This window comes from Trachinotus anak, unplaced genomic scaffold (genome assembly GCF_046630095.1).
Source record: "Trachinotus anak isolate AG129_WGS33_773 ecotype Australia unplaced genomic scaffold, CSIRO_AGI_Tana_v1 ptg000015l, whole genome shotgun sequence".
NCBI classification, from domain to species: domain Eukaryota; kingdom Metazoa; phylum Chordata; class Actinopteri; order Carangiformes; family Carangidae; genus Trachinotus; species Trachinotus anak.
The window spans coordinates 11443409-11465744 of record NW_027273866.1 but is presented as its reverse complement, the minus strand read 5'-3'; the positions used below and the strand labels follow the sequence as shown (position 1 = coordinate 11465744).

The window sequence follows — 22336 nt, the reverse complement described above, 5'->3', positions numbered from 1 at the left end:
CTTGGAAAATAACATATCATGAATTGAACAATTAGCAGAGGCCATCCAGCTAAGTATTAATTTACAGTGGTCATAAGACTGTACAGTTGGCTGTAAAAAGTTTACTCCCTCTCCAATTAGAATAAAAGTATTCCCTCTGGCCATGGAAAAATCTGATTTAATGACATCTTCCAGCCAACCAAGACAAAGAGGTTCAACCAGACCCTGATACAACAGAAAATGAATTATTTAGAGCAGAGCCTAGCTTGGTAACAGACTGGCCGTGCTGGCCAGCTGCCATGTTTCAGTGGGTGCAGAACAGGATTTTGCAAAAATGCACTGGGTTTAAAAGAAATATCTGACCTCGAGTACTCTTATACTGTTAGATCTGTGATGTGATGCTTTCTGGGAGGCACTGATTTTGCACTGATGTGTTGTAGCCGATTCTTCCAGTGTACCCAGTGTCCTTCAGCCTGCTTTACTTTAACAGCCTCCGGAGAATGGGTATGAATTTGTTTCGTTCTGCTGTGGGTTGCATGTGGAGGAGGAGAAAGTGATGCAATAGAGAAAAAATTAAAAAGGGGAATTTTCCTCACATTTCTTGTGGAGGCATTGAATCGTGTTTTACTGGGGCAACGGTGGGAGCTGGAATTTGCTCTCTGCTGCTGCAGTAATGGATTTCTCCTTGCATTATCGAATATCTTCAAAATGGTGGTTCCTGAATGAAACACAGTTTGATTCTTAAACTCTGGTCACACCAGAGACTGGTTCAATAAAATTCATCCACACGTCTTCATGAAACAGGAAGTACCCGCAGGGCTTACTGCTGAGCTACCATAGGTAACCCCTCACATGCTTTTATGTACTGTGCTGGTCACTCTTCCCTGGATTTCTGCTCTCACTGTTTTACATCATTTCATTAACTGACAGGAAGATTAAGGGAGGAAAAGCTGTTTGAGCTAGTAGCTTGTTAACCATCAGTTCATAATGGTAGTTACTAGTTACTTTGGTTGCTAAAAGGACAATAAGTGTATTTGTACAACTGACTCTTCTCTCATAACTGAAAAACCAAGTCTCTTTTGTGCAGCAGTTTTTACTCATACAGAGAAACAATGCAGCTAACAAGCTACGGTTACATTAGATTTGAGCTCTCCGGCTGTCCATTCCTTTAAAGGTTGATCCGTCCAGGAAGGTTTCTGTTGGTCAGTGGTGTAAATCTGCAAGTTAAAGTTCGCCAATACTAAACATGCATGTGGATTTAAACACCTGCACTCTGATTACAGTGATTGTATGGAAATTAATTAATTTCACCACAGTGCTTTGCCACTGAAAATGCTGTTATGACTGAATCTTTAATGTGGGGTGCCACATTGGTGGGGGAGGGACTGTGAATGATTTGGAGGGTCTAGAGTTGCGTAAGAACTCTGCACAATGCTTGGGATTAGGCTTTTTGAGAGTTGGTGTGGTGGGAGAAGGGCAGCCATTGTCGGGGGCCAGATCTCAAAAAAAATCTGACATATACTGTAAATCTCTCATGTTTCGACTATTATACTCCAAGCTGTGTTGGAAATATCTTGAGACCTCTCTCTCAAGACCCTCTGTCATCTCTCTCACATTATTTTCTTTTCCTGTTTTGTCTCTAAACACCATCTTATGAAGGAGAAATGCCATAAAAATGGTCTTAAAAACAGACAGAGCAGTATTCCCTGGGACTCTCTTCAAGGGTTGAGTGAAACGTCACCCAAATGAAGAATGGCAGCGATATCCAGCCAGAGGACAGCTTCCTCACTCTCCCTGTTTTTCTGAGCTCGATAAATCAGCTCAAGGTTCCTCAGTGATCCTCTGTGTGGCAGTGGAGGGGGATTTATCATTCTCAGATAAAGGCTCGGTCCTCGTCAATGTTCGCTTTCACCCTCGGTCGGGAATTTATGGGAACTGGTGGCATTGTGTGTGCACCATACCTAGTTACACAACAAAGTGCAAAGGGCTGCACAACAAGACAATCCATTGCGTCCATGCTATTAATTTCTATCCAGAGGATGTCGTTCAGACACGATGAATGGTGTTATACGCAGTCATTTGCAACAGTGCAAAGGAATCTGCAGGAATCAACTGGTGACACCGCGGTGCACAACAGTTCACTCAGTTTTTCAACAGAGTGATTCATAAAGTTTACAACTTTCAGCACCAGAGTCTAAACCAATTTACCAGGAACAGAAGAGAAATGGTGTCACTAAGTCTAAATGACCTTATTTCATTTCGCTACTGTGTGCAAATGGTAACATTTTTCATGAACACTTGTATGGAATTACCATTGTCAATTCATTTCATTGAAAACAATGCTGTCACTGCTTTCACATTCAAATGTTTATGAGACACATAAATCACTACCACATTATAATTTCAGACAGTCGAACTTTGTCACTCAGGCCTAAATTTGTCTACCTCTTATCTGCAGTGTAAATAAATACCAACTGTATGACTGTTTGTAATTATCTCATTACACTTGTTAGACTAACAGAATTAACCTCTGCCAGTGCTATTAAAGCATAGAGGGAAACACAAACATAAATTAACAGTGAATTCCGTTTTAAGAAACTCTGCTTAATGCAACAATCCAAACAAAGACATAAAAGAAACACCTTTCCATCTTTTGTGCTTCTTAACTGAAATAAGGAATCAAGGTTCTCTTATCCTAAATTTGGAAAATCTAGGTTTTATAATGTTTTAGCGTCTCCTTGATAAAGGGAGCGCAAAGGAGAGGACAGAACAGGTGTAGCTGCAAACTATGATGTAACACAGGAGAAAAACATTAAACTACTGATTTTCAATAAAGTCCAGCATTTGGGTGGACCCTCAATATTCAACTTTTAGAGGGACTGTATTTAAGTTCTTAGTGCAGTTTACTGCCGGCTAATAGAAAAGGGATTTACTACGGTTTTCTGCCCACTGCAATATGAAACATACTAGAAATGGCAAGTAAGCCAACTGCTCTTTTTGCACTTTTTATAAACACACTTCAGCTAAACATTCTATATTTTTGTCATTGTCAGTAAATCCCATCAAAAGACACAAAACACAGCACGTCTTTATAACAGACCTTGACTGTTGTCCAAGAACTATTAATGAGCCACACCGCTGCACTGGATAACATGGTCTCTGTAGTTTACTTTGACACAGTCCTACATACACCATCATGCTGCTGTAAATACTCAGCAGTGCATCAAATTCATCCACAGATTATTCCACAGATGGAGTTTGAGTAGCATTTGCTAAAAACTATAGTGACCAGAAATATATTTGACTGATTTTAGAGATTTACAGGAACAAGGAGGCTCAAGTTCCACAGACAGGGTAAGGGTGGTTTTGGTTGCCTTGTGGGGTTTGTCACAATGACCAAAACATGGATTCTTTAAGTGAAAGTAACTCCAGTTTGTCTGTAACCTTAAGAATCTAAATCAAATTGTTAAAATGTTGGCTGTTTGTCATTTGTGCCATACAAAAGCCTTACTCGCATGGAAGTGGAGAACATTAGACATTACTCATCTCAACATCTGTTGAGAAACAGCTTTTGAGGATACATTCATTTATACTTTTTGAGGTAATGATTGATGATGATTTAGGAAACTAAACAGTCCCAAAATACATCCAGGCTTTTAGCATGAAACCCCTCATTTACAGAATTAGTTGATTTTCCTTTATGTTGTTTTTTTTTCCCTTTCTGATAATGAAGAATCATTTGCCACAGACCATCAACTGTACACTCCTACGGCCTCCTCGTAATATCGTGGGCTCTTAGATTCTTGAAAAGAAAGACATTCCCTGCTCATTAGCTGATATCCTGAGGCACAGCTGTCTCTATTTTTGCTTTTGAAGCTTTTGTTGTTGACCTCTGGGTGCTTTAGCCACCCCTCTCTTTTTACTCCCCTCTCATTCTTCCTCTCTGCCTCGCACACCAACTTCATCCCTCGATTCCCTTCAGTCGCCTCTGGGCAGACAGTGGATCTTTTTGTATTTCTCATAAATGTCTGTTTATGGTGCAGTGTATTGAACATTTGAAGGTGTATCCTTATCATTGGCTGGTAAGAGTAATAGTGTGACTGTAGGTGTTGTGTAGCCACATATTAGCTTTCTAGGTTTGATGCATTTCAGTTGCATGTGACAAAACCAATAATGTTTCTATATAAGACCAAAGGGGGAAATAAACACAATCTTGTGGGACCACTGAGCCTTTCATCCGAGACGTGAGATCATGTCATTGCTGTCTCTCCTCTGGTTTGGTCAGCTAAAACGCTTTGTTTTCCATCCCGCTCTTATTGTTATGACAGTGAGGGTTTTAATTTCAGCTGACTCAGGTTACTCTGCCTCACTGAGTCATATCTGCTTAGTCACCAAAGGGCTGCAAGACCTCGCTCCATGTCTCCTGATCAAAGGGGCTTGACCATCAGCAAAACAGCAACTTTGTCCAACTCCACCAGGCTGATATAAGGCGGCTGGATGTATTTAAATTCATACTGACACTTCTGTGAGCGAGGACACAGTAGCTGAGCTGTATACATAAAATCTGACTTGCTCATTTGATTCCCCCCGTCGTTTCTTTCTTCTTTTTTTTTTCTGATATGTCAGATATCTCTGTCAGAGCTCTGGCTGTGTGCAGTTTTACCTAGTATGCCGGACATTCTCGTAATTACCTTAAGTTTTAATGCGACATGACACTTCAGTCAACTCCAGTCTGACGTGAAATCTCAGGGGTGAAATCTGCTTGCTCAACAGGTACAGCAGCCAACATTAAAAATTCCCAAACATCCACATTAGGATATGACAGCAGGTCTTTGCCCACATGGAGCTCTGCCCTATGACATTAACACCCGGACTGAATTCATGTAAAATAATATTAACCACAGACATTAAAAAAATCTAACCCATCATTACAGATCTTCAGGACAGTATCCTGATAATCTGATGTGCGAGCACATTATCATATAACACGTTTAAAGCCGTGGAAAATGTGCAGGTGTTCAAGTGCAATAAAGTGTTGAATCTATTAGACAAGTCAACAGTGTTGGGGAGTAGTGAACTACATGTTACATTATACTAGTAGTTTAACTACATTTTACAGTAGCTTTACATTACATTCCAATGAGCACAGTGATTCAAGTAGTAACATTACTTTTTTTTGTAGTTAACGACAGAAACTAAAAACAATTTTGTGCCATGAAAGGCAGGAAATTATATTTAACATTCATTGTTACCATTGCTTCCCTACTATAATTGAACCCCCTGCCCAGCCCTGCCTGCTGTGAAGGTATGTTCAGGCAGTGAACAGACCCTTTTTGCAATAAACTCAAACTGAGCTGCATTTTCTGACTAACTAACTGACAGTGAGTGTTATTATTCAATCTGTAATATATATTAAACAAACAAAGCAAAATTTCATTTAGACCACATTGCCTCTGTTCATTTTCATTTAGAGATATTTATTTTTATTGAAATGTGGTGATATATCTGTGCATATAAGAAGCCAAAAGTCCTCAGAGGCAGTGCTGTTGTTACCATCCAATAAAATATGTAATTATTATCCATTTAGCTTTGCCTTCGGACAAACTGGAAGCAACAAATATGATATTTCAATTCTAAGACCAAATTTTATCTTGTAAAAGGAATTATAACATATTTCAAAACGCTGGCAGGGAATTATCAAAGGGCTTGACAAGATAAGACTGTTCTCCCGGGGCCGGTCATCTCTGGGGCCAGACTACGAGCTGCTAAGAGGACTACGGCATTCAACCGCCAGGTGGGTCCTCACATCTCTGTAAATGTCAGCTGGATAAATTGGTTACTTTCTCACCTGAAGAAATATTCAAATATAATAGGGTTAGGTTAGGTTAAATAAATAAGCACATGCATTGTAATGGTATTTTTTGGTGCATGTGTCTTCTGTTGCATTTCTGAATTTTAAGCACGTTTCCTTCCTGCTTGTGGTTTCTCTCGTATGTGCTTTGTCCTTCAGGGCCGTAGTGCTAATGTCATCCAACAACAATATATTCTATCACAATTTCCTAAAATACTTAAATGTTTTCGTTAATTGTATGCAGAAAATTACTGCATATCCAGCTGCTGTTGAGAGATGTGGACTCTCTGTTTACCTACTCTCTATTTGAATTTGAACCAGCAACCTTCTAACACTTAGCCCACTGTTCTCACCTTCAGGTTACTTCTGCCCTCATTTAATGCCCCAGTGCTATTTGTAGCTCTGTTCATAGCCACTGTCAGCCACAGTAAATGGGAATATATTGGCCCGGGGATGATGAGGGCACATAAAGGGTACAGTGAGGAAGGAGACCAATGAGGGGCGGCTGTGGGGAGGGCAGACCTGACTCAGCCGAATGGCTCCTCAGTGACACAGACTCCTGGAAATGGGTCAAGAATTCACACCTCCACTGCAAACCACCCAGACAGTCAGAGCCTATTAATTCTAAATATGAATGAGCAAGACGCCATATGAGTCACAAATTATCATAATATGTAAATTGAAATCAAGTAATTATGGTAGGTCATGGAGGTACAGCATTTTCAGCCAGTTTTGCCTGAAGTATTGACGTTAGCTCACTATGGTGTGCCCCGCAGCACATGATAATAATGATAATAAATAATTCTCCCCCCAGTAGAGCCCAAAATACTCCTCCTCCGGCAATTCTAAAACAGGTAACAGTCTCAGCTGTTAATCCTTTAAATGTGAGGAAGACATGCTTATACATATTCATGCATATTAATGCACCGCTGCGACCCAACCTGACAGGGGAGCTTATTAAATTCCGGTTCTTTAAAACCACCATGACATTCAGGAGTCTAAATCCCGTCCCAACCTTGTTAGCTTGTGTAAATAACAACGATGTGGGAAAATTGTTACGCTGCGCCCCTCGACACAATGAGCTAAATGAAGATGTGTTTTGGCATTTTCACCCAGGACAATCAGTCAAAACACAAAAGAGGGGGTGTAGTGTGCATGAAAATCAGCCAGTAAATACGAATGATAAAAGCACCGCAGGCTCCTCACAGCAGAGCAGTAAGCAGCAGAATGGCGATGTAATGATAATATTCTGATAATACAAATTAATATCAAAAATTGGAACACAACAGACATAAAGAGGCAAGAATTCATTTAATTTGAAAAAAAAAAAATGGAAATGAAAGTCGTTTCAAACTGGACTTTGGTTTTCTTGTCAATCTGAGTTTCAAGGACCTGAATGAGTCACAGATGCTCAAACTCAGCAGAAGACATGAAAGTGCAGTTGCGTGTCCCATCAGTTCGTTTTGTGTAAACTATGTTATCAGGCAGCACACACAAAGGCCCAGATTCTGAACATAATAAAGTATAATATCAAGCCTTGTAATGAGGAGGCACTTCCTGAGGGTACTTCATAAATTATGCAAATCTGCAGGCGAATGAAGTGACAAAGCTTAACTGAGATAGGGTGAGGTCGAGAGCGACCAGAGAACATTGCGGCCTGCTTTTCACTTTCATCCCTCAGATACAACAGCTGAGCTTCTTTTCATGTCTCTAAAGCAAGTAATGATCAAGAAAGCAGAGCTATACTTGTACCCGTGTTATTATTTTCAAGTGTTTGCCTTTGACAAGTTGCTGGTGTTTATTTATTTGGTTTATTTATGGATTGTAGTTGGGTCAGCAGGTCGAAGAACATGCAAAGAAAGATGATGGCGTATGCAGAGGTGAATCAGAAGAAGAGCCCTTTACACAAATAAATCTTTGCATGTCAGGCAGGAGGGTTCAGAAAAGTAATGAGCACATTCACCAAGACTTCTGCCTCATTCTTCTGCTCTGCAAGGTCAAAAGGCTTCACAGAGCCTGTAGGGGATCTTCAGATTGCAACTGTACTCTCTGAAATCTCACCATTCACTGGTGGGTCTGACATCCAAACAGAGTCAATGAGCACTTGAGGGTCCCTCACTAGTAGCAAATGCAAGCAACCGTTTATACTTCCCTACACTTTACACAGAGGAATGGCTTTGAGGAACTCTTAAATAGAGTTGAGCTAAATCAAATATATTTCAAGAGCAATTATGCTGCTCAAAATGCTACAAGAGAAACATGAAAAGTTGAGGGTATTACAGTGTATTAGAACGTTCAAATTAGAGGTTTTCAAATAAGACTTCCTATGAAGCTGGGAACTGAGCGTTTTGTTGTATTGCTGCAGGTATCAGGTCTGTGTGTCAGTATGTGTAGTACCTAAATGCATTCAAGCAGATTTGTTATCAGCTGTGATCACACGGAGCATCACAGGGCATAAGGTGCTTTTTGAGAGGAGATTAAGTTCTTATGTTGATTGTTAGGATTATTGTCTATTCTCCTGCAGCTGCTTGTTAACAGGTGGAGCATAATGCTGCTGGCACTGATGTGGTGTTCTCTTTCTCTGTTTGGGCTGACAGCATTTTGTGTAAGGTCATATTTTCTATTTACTTACAAAATGATGACTCAGGGAGAAAGTTAGAAGCAACAGACACTCTCTCTCTTAATTTGTTCCTCACACAACGAACATCCTCCATCTGGGATCCACAACACTTAATCCTTTGTTTATCTCAAGTCCAGAGTGTATCAGAGTTATATTAGAGGCAGGTCTTTACTCTGTTTCAGATGTAGAATTGGTCATTGCAGTATTTTAGTACAAAGCCTTTGTTTTCAGTTTGCTGTGTTTAAATTACTGCATTATGTGTAAATACAAACTCAACACTTCCTGTAACTGTTTCAAATTAAAAGCCCTCTAGTGTTTCAGTAGACAGAACCCCTGTATTTCTTAACAAGGCTTTTATTGCTGTGCTGCAGTTAGCGTGTTGCTTCATATCCACTTGCTGGTGTTTCTGTTGCTTGTTATTCAGATCTGCTGGTTTCTTGAGCAGCTACTGATGAATTCCCTCTCTCCTGCTCTCAGTGTGTCAGATGTTTAGTTATTCCTCTGCCTCCTTTAGCAATAATGATACATGCAATGAAAGTAGTTTATTTGCCATAACGGAGGCGAGATGCAGTGTATTGGAAGTGCTCCTCCACTTCCCTCTATTTCCCGAGCAGCCGGGAAACCAGACCGGCTGCTCGGTGTAGCCCTAAGCCCCCAGGTGGGATCCCAGGTACTTTCAGTGTTTACATTCTTATCCAGCACACAGTACCATCAGTAAGTGACTGATCAGTCCCAAATTCATTCTGCAGCAAGACAAAAAGCCCAAACATACAGCCAGTCATAAATATCTTCAGACAGAATTTGAAGTACCATTGATACAAGTGTATAAAACCACCTGGGCAGTCGTCGTTGTTATTTTAATCCCTGGGGATGAACTTTTCCCTCAGGATCCCTTGGGTAAAGGCTTCATGAACTCTGACTGAACTTCCACAAACCTCAAACATACAGAGCTTTACGGCTGCACCTTTTATTTCTGCCTGTGAGGCATCCACAGGCATTGGTTCACTCCCTTTGGATTAATAAAAAAAAAAAAAACTCCTGATGAACCTCTCGCTTTGAAAATGTCGAATCAAGATGTATCTGCAATGATGGTATCTATAAATGAAACGCAATAATTGTCCCACTGGCTCGAGAATCATTACGGGGGTTTAACTGTTCATAATTCACACACTATAATTGCATTTTGCAGGGGTGGGGTGGGTGGGGTGGGGGGGCGTTTTGCTTTCATTACTCCTGTTAAAGCCACATTCGACATGCCTGTGGAACAGAAAGGGATTTGTACAATTTGACAATGAAAAGGATATTGACTATTCAGTGGATTTGATGGCTGTTACACTGTGATGAGCCCAATTTTAGTGGTAAATTGACAGCAGAAGAATTACATCTGTCCCGCTCCGGTGTAATTCATACCAACACTTCTCAGGACATTTGTAATACGCTGTCAATAATGTGACACCTTGTTGAGCAGTGAATTAACTACTCACAGGCAAAGATATTCAGCTGTGCAGAACAATGTTTCTCATTTTGGTCTGAAGAAATAATCAGTTGTGTATTTATTGAAACTAGTAAGTATTGTTGTAGTGCCCAGAAAACAGAAGCACTCCTATCTTTAGGGCCACTTAAAATCAGCCTAATAGTAGTTTACATCAAAGCTAATCTAGGAAACAGCCTGTCTCTGGCAGCTAACCTGAGCACTGAGCGCTCAGCAGAAATCCCTGCTGCTGAGTGGGAAAAATGCTGACTTATAGAACATTTAACTGTTATTTAGCACATTCAGTTGACTAAAAACACAGACTAAATTACTGCATTATGGCCTTGGGGAGAAACACACACACACACACACACACACACACACACACACACACACACACACACACACACACACACACACACACACACACACACACACACACACACACACAGCTGGGAGCTGCACAGTGTTACAGAAGTATTGGATTATTAGCTACCCAGCAGTTTTGGGAGAGGACAGGTTTTTTTTTTTGCCATTTGGAGTTTTTGTTTAAGTACAAATCACCAGCCACAAAGTAAGTTTTTTTAAAGAATATTTTAGGTACAGAACTGTCTTTAAGATTTTTAGACTTGGTCTCGATCTACCCGGTTCACACTGGTAACAATGAATGAGGAAAATACATACTTATTCCAGAGAGGTGGCAAAACAATTAATAAATAAAAACAAGAAGACTGCACTGACATTATGTGTGTGTGTGTTATCGGGTGGCTGATATGGATAAAAATCCCCTATCATGGTATGAATTTGTTTTACTTAATTTAAAAAACTGTTCTGTGAGTCCTGCTGAAAGTAAACAGAGAAATTAGCCCCCTGGATAAACCATTTCAGCTAAGTACATAGGGACCTACTTCTGGGTCAACTTGCTGGCTAACCAATCTAGCTGCCTGTTGCAAAATACAAAGTTTCCCTTTGAAGGCTTAGCAACCTCAGTATAAACATTATAGAACAAGACGAACAGCATGTCTGCACAGAAAGCGTTTCAGCCATGTTTTTGAGCCATCTGTCCAATGCATTTCTAAGGACTTGCATTTTATTCGTGCTAATTCAAGTCGTATTTACAGTTCAAGTCTATTTTCAAATTGTAATTTTGACCCAATGAAGGCGCTAAACGAAAAGTCAGAGGATCATCAAAGTCATTAGAATTTAACCTCCAGGGATCCTGAATATCTGTGGAAAATTTCAGAGGAATCCATCCAATAGTTGTCAAGATATTTCACTCTGAACCACAAATGTCAACTTCACAGTGAAGCTAGAGGAAGTGTAATTAAAAACTTCATGGAAATCTATCCAATCATTTTTGAGATACATCAGCCTGAATCAAAGTAGTAGGGGAACAGACCAACACTGCCACCCCAAAAGTTCCTGACCATAAATACATTGCTGTTGTCCTGTAGTGTAGCCTACTGGAAAGGGTCTAAAGGGTCACCCAACCTTAACAATGGCTTACCCGTCCTCTCTACCCATCTGTGTTTGAGGATACTGCAGTCTGCCAGATTGACGTTGACAAATGCAGCCAATGAGATTTAACTGAGAGCTGACACTGTTCATCCATATATTTCCTTCCTTTGAGATTCCTTGTGTAAACTGTAGAGCAAAGTAATAGCTGGAGTCTTTGAAAATACACTCCTGGGGGTTTTACTACCTACTGTACCTAGAGAATAATAGAAAACCGTCTCTTATGCTATTAAAGAGGAAGTTCATATTAAACACTCTCACTTTTTGTGATAATAGACATATATAGTGACAGGCTTTCTCTGTGGTTCTGTATAGATTATAGAACAGGGTGTGATTCCCAAGAGAACTATGCACACAAAAGACAATATTACTGTGACTTAACTGGATTTAACTGCTATGTTTAGTCAAATGGCTTAGTTTTTATATAATATTTAAATTTTGGCCCAATTATGTGGAGAAAGATTCATTTTGTCAGAAAATGTTCTGATCTCAGTTTTCAGTCATTTTTGTTCAGTGATTTCAGCTTTGACGTGTAATCTAAAATTTTCAGACGCTCAGCACGTAGCTACTTGCAACATTTTCCAGTATTTCTTGTGTCAGAGACAGAGATTCATGAAAACATTGAGCTGGCAAAGTACAAAGCCTGACTGTTCTCAGATACATTAGACACCTCATTAGGCACAAACAGCTATGGGTCGCTTCAGCTTCACAATGCTGCTGCTGAGGCAAATTCATACATTTATAACAGTAAACAAGGACCTTTGAGTAAAGCTATTGTTCTAGAAAAATATTGTTATTGAATAAGGCGTGTAGCTACTTCATCACAGCAGCAACCAGGCCAGCACTCGGCACGTTCAACAGGCTGGTATCAAAAGTCTCTCCAGAGGAGCATCATCAGTTTCTCATGTAAAAATAGACTTGAAAGAGATGAACGAGGCGTTTCACAGATTTTACACATCAACATCAGTTTACGAGTCATGAGAAGTACAACTCAGTCTGTAGATACTGTCAGACAATTTCCACAACACTGTGATAGCGGTTGTAAAATGTCATCATCTGTGACTTTAAGTTGCCGTCACAGTTATCTCAGCTTGGGCTTGGAAACTACAAATTTCAAACAAGAAGCTTGACCCTTACTAGCCTGCCTCTTCTCCACCGACTTTCTGTTTTTAAGCTGTTTCCTGAGTGCCCAAAACCTATGGAAGCACAATACTAGAGGACTCTTTTGAAGGAAAACTATGTTGTTTCTTTTTTTATTATTATTATTCTGGTTTTGGATTCTGTCAGTTATGTTTAAATTATCAGAAAATAGTACAGGTTGTGAGCACCTCATAATGTTTAATAATTAACACACACCAACTATGCAATATTCCTTATTTGCTTCTGTGTTTTGATATATTTTAACATGTTTTAATATCTATTTGTACATTCTTTAGTGCTATACTATATTATTCATCTACTATTTATCTTTTGTAAATTTTTAGTATTTAATATTTTCATTTTGCATTTCTTTAGTACTGTTCACTTTGCTGCTGTAACACTTATAAGTTCCCCATTGCAGGACTAATAAAGGACTCTCTTATCTTAAACAGGCTAACATATAAAATAAAATAAACTCTTATCACACAATTGGCCACAACTATGGTAGGTTCAGTATGTCAAAGTTGATCTGAGAAATTGGTCAGTCTGTAAACTAGACATAGATTCAGATGTGTATTAATGAGATAATAACAACTGAGAAATAACAGATTAATTATATGATAGAATATAATAGATATAGAATATATATAGAATAGAAATAGATAATGTTACAGATGGTTGGAAACTGTTAGATTAACTTCATTTTTTAAAACCTTCCATACATGTCAATACTTACATAATAACATCACAGATATGAAAGTTATAGTATAGCGTCATCTTAGTGACTTATCAAGCTTTAACTACTTTTTATTGAAATAGTTGGCAACGACAATTTGGTTAGTACAATGCAATTATCACTGATGGCTAAAATGGAAAAAAAAGTTGTAATTGTTTTCCTTTAATAAAATGAGCAACTGAAATTAGTGAAAAACTGTTGTTAGAAAGAAATCAATTGAAAATTTGCAAAAAAACGTGTCTTACTTCTTGAACTTGGCTTCTCCTTGATCTACTGTGGTTTGGATTTTACCCTTATTTGTAGGTCGCTTTGGACAAAAGCATCTGCCAAATTAATACATGTAAAATGTGTAAATGCAGAACTGGATCAGAATCAGAATCAGAATCAGTTTTATTGCCAAGTATGTTTTCACATACAAGGAATTTTTTCTGGTGATTGGTGCAATTGATCAGCAACAGTGGGGCTCTCTAGCCTTGTTGATGAGGCTAATAGCAGATGGGAAGAAGCTATTTTTGTGGCGAGAGGTTTTGGTCCTGAAGGACCGCAGCCTCCTGCCAGAGGGGAGTGTCTCAAAGAGTTTGTGTCCAGGGTGGGAGGAGTCAGCTATAATCTTCCCTGCACGCCTCAGAGCCCTTGAGGCGTACAGGTCCTGGAGGGACGGAAGATTGCAGCCAATCACCTTCTCAGCAGAGTGGATGATACGCTGCAGTCTGTTATTGTCCCTCTCCGTGGCAGCAGCGTACCAGATGGTGATGGAGGAGGTGAGGATGGACTCGATGATGGAGGTGTAGAAGTTCACCATCATAGTCCTTGGCAGGTTGAACTTCTTCAATTGCCTCAGGAAATACATCCTCTGCTGAGCTTTTTTGATGAGGGAGCTGATGTTTAGCTCCCATTTGAGATCCTGTGTGATGGTGGTTCCCAAGAAGCGAAAATGCTCCACGGTAGCCACGGGGGAGTCACACAGGGTGATGGGGGTGGGTGGGGCTGGGCTCTTCCTGAAGTCCACTATCATTTCCACTGTCTTCAGAGCGTTTAGCTCTAGGTTGTTCTGCCTGCACCAGGTCACCAGACGCTCAGTCTCCCACCTGTAGGCAGACTCATCGCCATCAGAGATGAGTCCAATGAGAGTGGTGTCGTCTGCAAACTTCAGGAGCTTGACAGACTGATGGCTGGAGGTGCAGGTGTTGGTGTACAGGGAGAAGAGCAGAGGAGAAAGAACGCAGCCTTGTGGGGATCCAGTGCTGATGGTCTGGGAGTCAGACACGTGCTTTCCTAGCTTCACGTGCTGCCTCCTGTCAGACAGGAAGTCGGTGATCCACCTGCAGGTGGAGTCAGGCACGCTCAGCTGGGAGAGCTTGTCCTGCAGCAGAGCCGGGATGATGGTGTTGAAGGCAGAGCTGAAGTCCACAAACAGGATCCTGGCATAGGTCCCTGAGGAGTCCAGGTGCTGGAGGATGAAGTGGAGAGCCATGTTGACGGCGTCGTCTACAGACCTGTTGGCTCTGTAGGCGAACTGCAGGGGGTCCAGGAGTGGGTCAGTGATGGATTTGAGGTGGGACAGGACAAGACGCTCAAATGATTTCATGACCACAGAGGTCAGGGCAATGGGTCTATAGTCATTTAGTCCTGTGGGCCTTGGTTTTTTGGGGACAGGGATGATGGTGGATGATTTGAAGCAGGCTGGCACGTGGCAGGTCTCCAGTGAGGTGTTGAAGATGTCTGTGAACACTGGAGACAACTGATCAGCACAGTGCTTCAGGGATGATGGAGAGACAGAGTCAGGACCGGCTGCTTTGCGGGGGTTCTGCTTCTTAAAAAGCCTGTTGACATCTCTCTCCAGGATAGAGAGAGACGTTCCTTTGGTAGAGGAGGAGGAGGGGATTCACTAGCATTCAATCTTTAAATATACACGGTCGCAGCCGTAAAGCAACATATGAACCCTCTGTGAGCAGTTTCACATTCAATGATCTAAACTGATGTTACAGGGTTAACCTGGTGTAATCTAAGGGCCCATTCACACAAAAATGTAATGCTGAGGGGAAAGCTGCTGAACATGTATTTTAATGGGACAATGTAATTCAAAGGGTTCCAGAGGGGCAGAGAAGAGCAAGGTTAAAAAACTGAAAATAGACATGGTTCAGTTTTCAAACTGCAACAGGCAACTGATGACACAGTTGTGTGAAATCCTACTGTGTCAGTTCTGCCCCCCCAAACTCTATCCTCCTCTTCTGAAGCTCTCAGTGTCTTCAGTGTACACTGCTTTTCTGTGTAAGTGAAGTCTTAATTACCCTGATGTGGAAAATAAAAATCACCATCTTGGCTCCAGTCAGTCTCAAATAACCACATGTATCTGAACTAGCTTTTACCCAGATCTGTTACACCACAAAAAATTGTAACTCCTGTCTGCTTTGAATCTTTCTCCCTTGTTGTGTGTTGGGAAAGATGATAGCCCAGATTTAGTGTGACATGGTCTGCCAGCCCATCAAGACACCTGATAAGCGCATCAGCAGCACTTCTTCATGCTGTGCACTGCTCTCAGATGAAACCCTTGCTTCTTTAAAAACTCCACTTTTTTGGAATTTTGCAGCATTTTTTACAGTCTTATAGAATGGCTGATGATAGTTTCATTTCCTATAAATAACTTAAGAAAACTTCACTTTCTGAGTAAACATGGAAATTCCCAGGACTGAAGTTCTAAAGTTTTCTCCTGTAAAACGACGACAGGGTTCTCGTCAAAATCAGCACTGCATTTGTCACAGCAAGGCCCCAACCTCTGTCACGACACCACATCAAGACTGCTGTGTTCGTCGTCGTTGGGCATGGCAGAGCCAAGAAAGATGAATAAATCAATCAAGTGTCACATACATCAGTGGAACGCCCACGCATGCATCCAGCAGCAGCCGGCTCCATTTCCACACAGAACACTCGCTTCGGAGAACTGGGAAAAAAACAGAGGTGTTAAGATGACGATCATTGGAGTTGTGCATTTTTAAAAATTCAACATCCTTGTTTTGGGATTGTAAAAAAGGAATTCTTCCAACTGCTCACGAGCAGATTTTGTGATCTATAGTAGAAGAAGTTCTGTACTAAAACAAACACATGCAGATTCAATGTAGCAGACCTATTGCCTCCCAGCAGCCTGAGTCTTTTGCATGGGTTGAGTGGTTAGCACATAATTTATATTCTCATCCACTGATCATTTAGTTTCCACTGTAGCGGTTTCTTTCCTGAGCAATGTCTTCTCAAGAATTATTTTCAAGTCCCAGTAGCTCATTATTAATAAAGTCACTGACTGTGTCGATCAGGTTTTCCCACATTTCTTTAAATGCTTTTACAAAGTTTAGATAGTTGATGGGGTTTAAGTGCTGAGGTTCGACATAAACGCACTATTATTTGCCAAATTTAGAATAATACTGGCAGTTTTATACAAGACATTTCTGTACTTATATTTCTTTTGTATTATGTTTTTGCGTTGTCTGTCCATACATCTGTCAAATTAGGTACAAACGTTGACTGGGACTGATGCTGGACAACTGGATGAACTGACCTGACAAAACATGTTTTGGCCATAACTTAAGAATTCGCAAACTAATGATGACAAAATTTCACACAAATATCTAATATGATAAGATGATGAAATTTTGTTTCATATCCAAATAGTCAAAGGTCAACTTGACTGTTACGTCATAATGTTCTCTAAAAATACCTGTGGACATTATTCAACACTTCAACTCAGAAACAGAACTGGAGATTGTGACCTTACTTTCTACATTGCGAGCCACACAACAACGAGGATGTAATTCTAGTTCTGTGCTCATTTAACTAGGCTGAGTACAGAGCTGTGTTAGAAACATCATTGTGAGGTCACGTCTCCCATCAGCCAATCAGAATCTAAACTATAAAAATCAGAAGCTAATGGCACAAATGTTGCCAAGGAGACAACGATGTCCATCAAATCTGATTAAACCACACTCACACTGTCCTGATGAAACAGATTTGAATATGAAACTCTGTTAACCCCTTAATTTATAATTATTAATCTATTCTCTTTTATCTTTATTTCTCTCTCAAGGACAGTGGCGAGCAGCACTGGGGCTCCACAGGGGACTGTTCTGGCTCCGCTCCTGTTCACGGCAGACTTTAAATACAACTCTGAGTCTTGTCACATCCAGAAATACTCAGATGACACAGCTATTGTGGCGTGTATCAGGAACGGGCAGGAAGGAGAGTACAGGGGTCTGATGATGGCCTTCAGTGAATGCAGCGACAAGAACTGCCTCCTTCTGAACACCTCTAAGACCAAGAAGATGGTCACTGACTTTCACAGGTCTAGCCACACCTCAGCCAGTCAACGTTTGAGGGAAGGTCACTGAGGTGGTGCACACTTATAAATACCAGGGTGTGCCCCTGGACAGTAAACTGGACTGGACCCTGAACAGAGATGCCATCTCCAGGAAGGCTCTTTTCCCTCAGGAAGCTCAGATCCTTTGACATATGCAGTGAAATGCTGCACATGTTTTATCAGTCAGTGGGGGAGTGTGACCTCTTTTATGCTGTGGTCTGCTGGAGCAGCAGCATGTCAGACAAGAACGCAAGGAGACTGGTTAAAAAGGCTGGGTCTGTACTTGGACTCATTCAGGACTGTTGTGGAAAGACACACACACTGAAGATGCAGCCATCTTGGACAACACTAACCACCCTCTCTATATCATCCTTGTAGGCCAGAGAAGCAGCTGCAGCAGCAGGAGTGAACGGTTCAGGAAATCCTTTGTTCCCTCTGTCATCAGACTGTTCAACACATCAGCCTCAGCCAAAGACACATGACCCATAAATATAAACTGCATATATATGCAAACTATTGGACAACTGAATTTCCCCTATGGGACGAATCAATTCTATCTATCTATCTATCTTATCTATCTATCTACTAAATGGACAATGTGGTGGACCTGTTCTGTCAACTACTGGTAACATCAAAAACAACCATTTTTAATTCCAAAATGGTAAAAAAAAGAAAAAGTTCTTTAAGTCAAATACACATTTGACAATCTACATTGCTACAACTGGGCAAACTGCACTCTGATCAAAAGCTCCAGAGCAGCTACTAAATGGACCACATGGTGCACTGTCTGTAAATTTGTAATTTGAGCTATAAAATTAGTTATAGTTGATCCTTGCTTATATATGTTGCTGTTATTTCTTATGTACAAGCAGCTAGTGTCCCTGCTGGACCTGTTATTGTTTTGTTCTCCCTTGAGACATGTCCACTCTTCAGTAAGTGGCCAGTTATGTGTGTCGAATGCAATTCACGAGTCTCATCTCATGTGTTTTTCTTTTCATATTTCAGTTGAGAAAGCAGCATGAAAGCACCTTTCAGGATCTGCACCCACACTATGCATTCAAAAGATTTTATTCTTTCCTCTGTCTTTGTGCAGCCGTTAGCGGACAATCACAACACCGTCATTACAAGGCCACATGTGTTTTTGCTTCCCCTGCCTTAGTCTTGGGGATTGAAAAACAAATGATCACCTGCAGCATCATAGCCGTGAGAGCGGGCTCTGATCCGGCTTTCTCAAGGCTCCTGAAGGACCAGCCATCATTTAGCAAAACTGCTGTGACCTGGAGTTGCTGGCTCATTTAGGCTGTTTTCAGGCTGTAAAACCACATAATGATGTTTTCCACTCTTCACATATAGCTGCTCTGTTTATATAGCGTTTACTGTGAATATTTAATATTTCAGTACTGTGTTTGAGCATCTGGAAAAGCATGTTGAAAAAGAAAAAGAAAAAAATAAATAAATAAATTACACAGATGTCACTTTATCCTTTTATTTGTCATTATGAAGACATACAGACGACGTATAGAAGACGTATTTTATTTGACTTTCGTGATATGATTTATCAAGACATTCTATACTTTTATTAATTGACTTATTTCCTCTCATTGGATCATTACTACATTTTTATTCTAATATCCTCTATTATTGTTTGATTGCAATCATCAATCAAACAATGCCATAATTGAATCTCTCTTTAAAGCACTTTAGTCAGCATTTGTTGTTTTTAAATGTGCTCTATACATAAACTGACTTGACTTCAGTGTTTACCATGTGTATCACTACATTGGTGAAATGAAGTGTGTGGAGAGAGCTGGTCTGTAAGAATAACATCCTGGCTCGCACAAATTTCTCTTTGCCCAAATATCTGATATGACAATAAACCTGAAATAAATAAACTCCACAGTGAGGTCACACCTCAAAATGAAGACTGTAGACCAGCAGGATGTTCGCAGATGTGATGTAGTTGTGTGATCATAGCTGTGAAACCTATAATCAAAGTTCATCATATGGTGGTTTTCTCGTACATTGTAAAACTGATGTCACTATCAGTGCACTATCATTTCACCATGGCAGACATTTTGTGTAAAAGTGGAAGGGCAAGAGGTCACCAAAAAGATTAACGTTCATCCGTAGCTCACAGGCCCATAGACTACTGGTACCACTGGATGTTGCATCGCAAAAACATTGTAGAGAGAAACAAATCGGATCTGTTTTTATATACATTTAAACTGTTGAACCTTTAACAAATCTGTTAAAGGTGTTTCCTTTTTACGTCAATCTCAATTCAGGTTTCATACCAACAAAGAAAATGCATCATCTGTATTAAAATAGTTTGGTATCATAAATTACACACTTCATAGTATTATAGTATGTAGACGTTATTGCTAGAAGACAGGAGTTGCAGCCACTTAGCAATTCAATCTGAATGCTGCGTTCCTTTTACTGGTGCATCTACTGAACATGAGTCAATCCACAACAATAAAAATTACCTGAGGTGCAAAACAGGTTGTAAACCCCGGCTATAGATGAAAGGTTAGTGGGTCAGTGAAGTTATTTAAAATTATTTTTGACATACTAAAAAAAAAAACCTGCCCTCATCCGGTGTCAGAGGGGATTGGCTCCAGCCCTGCTGTGACCCTTAAAGGATAAGCAGCATAGCTAATGGATGGATCAATGGATACTAAAAAAATTCACAAGAAGGGAGAGCAGCAGCTGAAAATACTGCCTGAAGAAGAAGTTATGTGGTGTGCATTAAGAAACATCCTCAAATATTTGTGGCAAATAGTTGTCATAGTTGTCAAGATATTTTTGCTTTTGATCAAAGTGCTGACCTGTGAGCTGACCAGCCAACATCACCATCTGAAGGCCCAACCACCAGCAGAATAGAGACTAGACACCTGACTCCACAAGGCTGACCAGGACAGTGTGCGCATTAAGTTAAATTATAAATATTTCATTATAAATGTCTGCTTGGAGTCTGAGATCCAGAGGCTGGACTATCACAGGAAAGTAAAGTTAGAGTAACTTCTACTCTTCAGCGTCTGACAGTTTGACTGATGCTATCCGACTTGTCTTGATGCAGTGAACCGCGCCCACCTGGGACCACAGGAATTGCTGAAAATGATCTGTCACAGCTTTATGCTTACATGTCCTTTTTCAGTTTTTTTCATTTCACTCCACCAAATTCTTTGATGGAGAAACTGCCCTAGTCTCCATGACTAATAATATGGGATAAGATAGTCCTCCAATAACTTTGTTCAGCAACTGTGGGTGGTTTCAGGACACCGCACCTTCAACGTCAACAGCAGCCCCTAAAAATAGCATTGATTTCCACCAAACATTTACCCACCATATGTGTGAATAATCTGTGGAACTGCTGCGGGTGATAGTTGGAGATATAGAGGCAATTACACAGTAATAGATTCAATCTGAGGCCAAGAGAAACATAATTGAAGAGGGAGCTCTCGCCTACAGGCCAGAATATTGTATATTGTCACTATGATTATAGACACTTGGCACAGCGTGGTGCTGTTAGCAATTTAAAATCAGCACATGAATGGCTGACATTAAATAGAACGTTTTAGATCATGGCTTTGATTGCACTTTAATGTTTGTGTCAATTTCAAAACAGCCTATTTGTTTTCCTGCCTGGCCAGTTGACTGTGATCAAAAAGAAATAGCGATCCACATTATGTTGTTGTGTTTGTACCAAATGCAAATGCGATGGACGGAGTGGATACCCAAAGGAAAATGAGGTATTCAATGAAAACAGTGAAGCCTGCGAAGCCTTTCAGTTTAGATGTTAAGCATTTAGCTGATGCTGTTGTGCAGACGGCCTTAATGAAAGAACAAGATTCAGCTGTAAAATCAGACTCAATGCTGAGATAACAGGTCTATATACAGTGTTATTGTCCCTGGAGAGATAATATACAAGACAGCAGCAACTAAAGCATGCATATCCAGTGAAAGTGAGGAGGGCAGCATGTGTGGAGACTGACGCCAGAGAGCAGGCTGAGGTCAGAAGGTCATTCCAACACTGGGGGCGAGGGTCAGGAAGGGAAGAGGTCAAGGCACAGTGGAGTAATGAGCATGAGGCCACAGTGAAGAGTAGATGAAAGTCTAAGATGCATCATGACACTGATGCTTATTATTTTTCTATGTACTGCCGATCCAGCGTTACTGGGGTTTATACCACTCGTGGATTCTCCCCTCCTTCATTTATTCTTACTCCTTATACTGGAAAGCAGTGTAACATACATATACATATACATATACATATACATATACAGCAGCAATTTTTCATCTGTGTCTACACTGAATCTGTTAAGCCACAGTGGTCCTGAGCATTCAGAAGCTCACAGCTCACATAGTTAAGTAACTAAAATAAAAGTAAATAAATAAAAAAATACTTGAAGCTACCTTAAGCTGCAGTCACGCATACTAAATATGAGGGATGAATGAATTGCGAGTGCAGCAAAAACACATACAATCTGGACTGGAGGTTAGAAAGTCTGCAGTCTAACTTGATATTGGATAATTAACCATGCAGAAGTATCCGGATTAATCTTTTGACACTGCATCAGTTACTTAAAAGGAAAACGATAGTTTATTACATCATGATAATAATAGCTTTGGTTATTGGTCATACAAAATTACTCAGAGAAGTAACTGCTGGAAGCTCA

At 40.4% G+C, this 22336-nt stretch overlaps 1 protein-coding gene across 3 annotated transcripts in view; it reads right to left on the bottom strand.

Moving 5' to 3' along the window:
* The window catches only part of gfra4a (GDNF family receptor alpha 4a), a 266508-nt gene that overhangs the window by 170472 nt on the left and 73700 nt on the right, over window positions 1–22336 (bottom strand). The window contains exons 1-2 of one of the 3 annotated variants that reach the window (XM_071498095.1): window positions 17184–18222; window positions 16181–16834 (exon numbers count right to left, since the gene is read on the bottom strand). The exons of the other annotated variants lie outside the window; for them this stretch is intronic. The gene's annotated coding sequence lies outside the window, so the exon portion shown is untranslated. Of the gene's footprint in view, window positions 1–16180; window positions 16835–17183; window positions 18223–22336 lie in introns of those variants that run through there. 3 annotated transcript variants of the gene reach the window in all.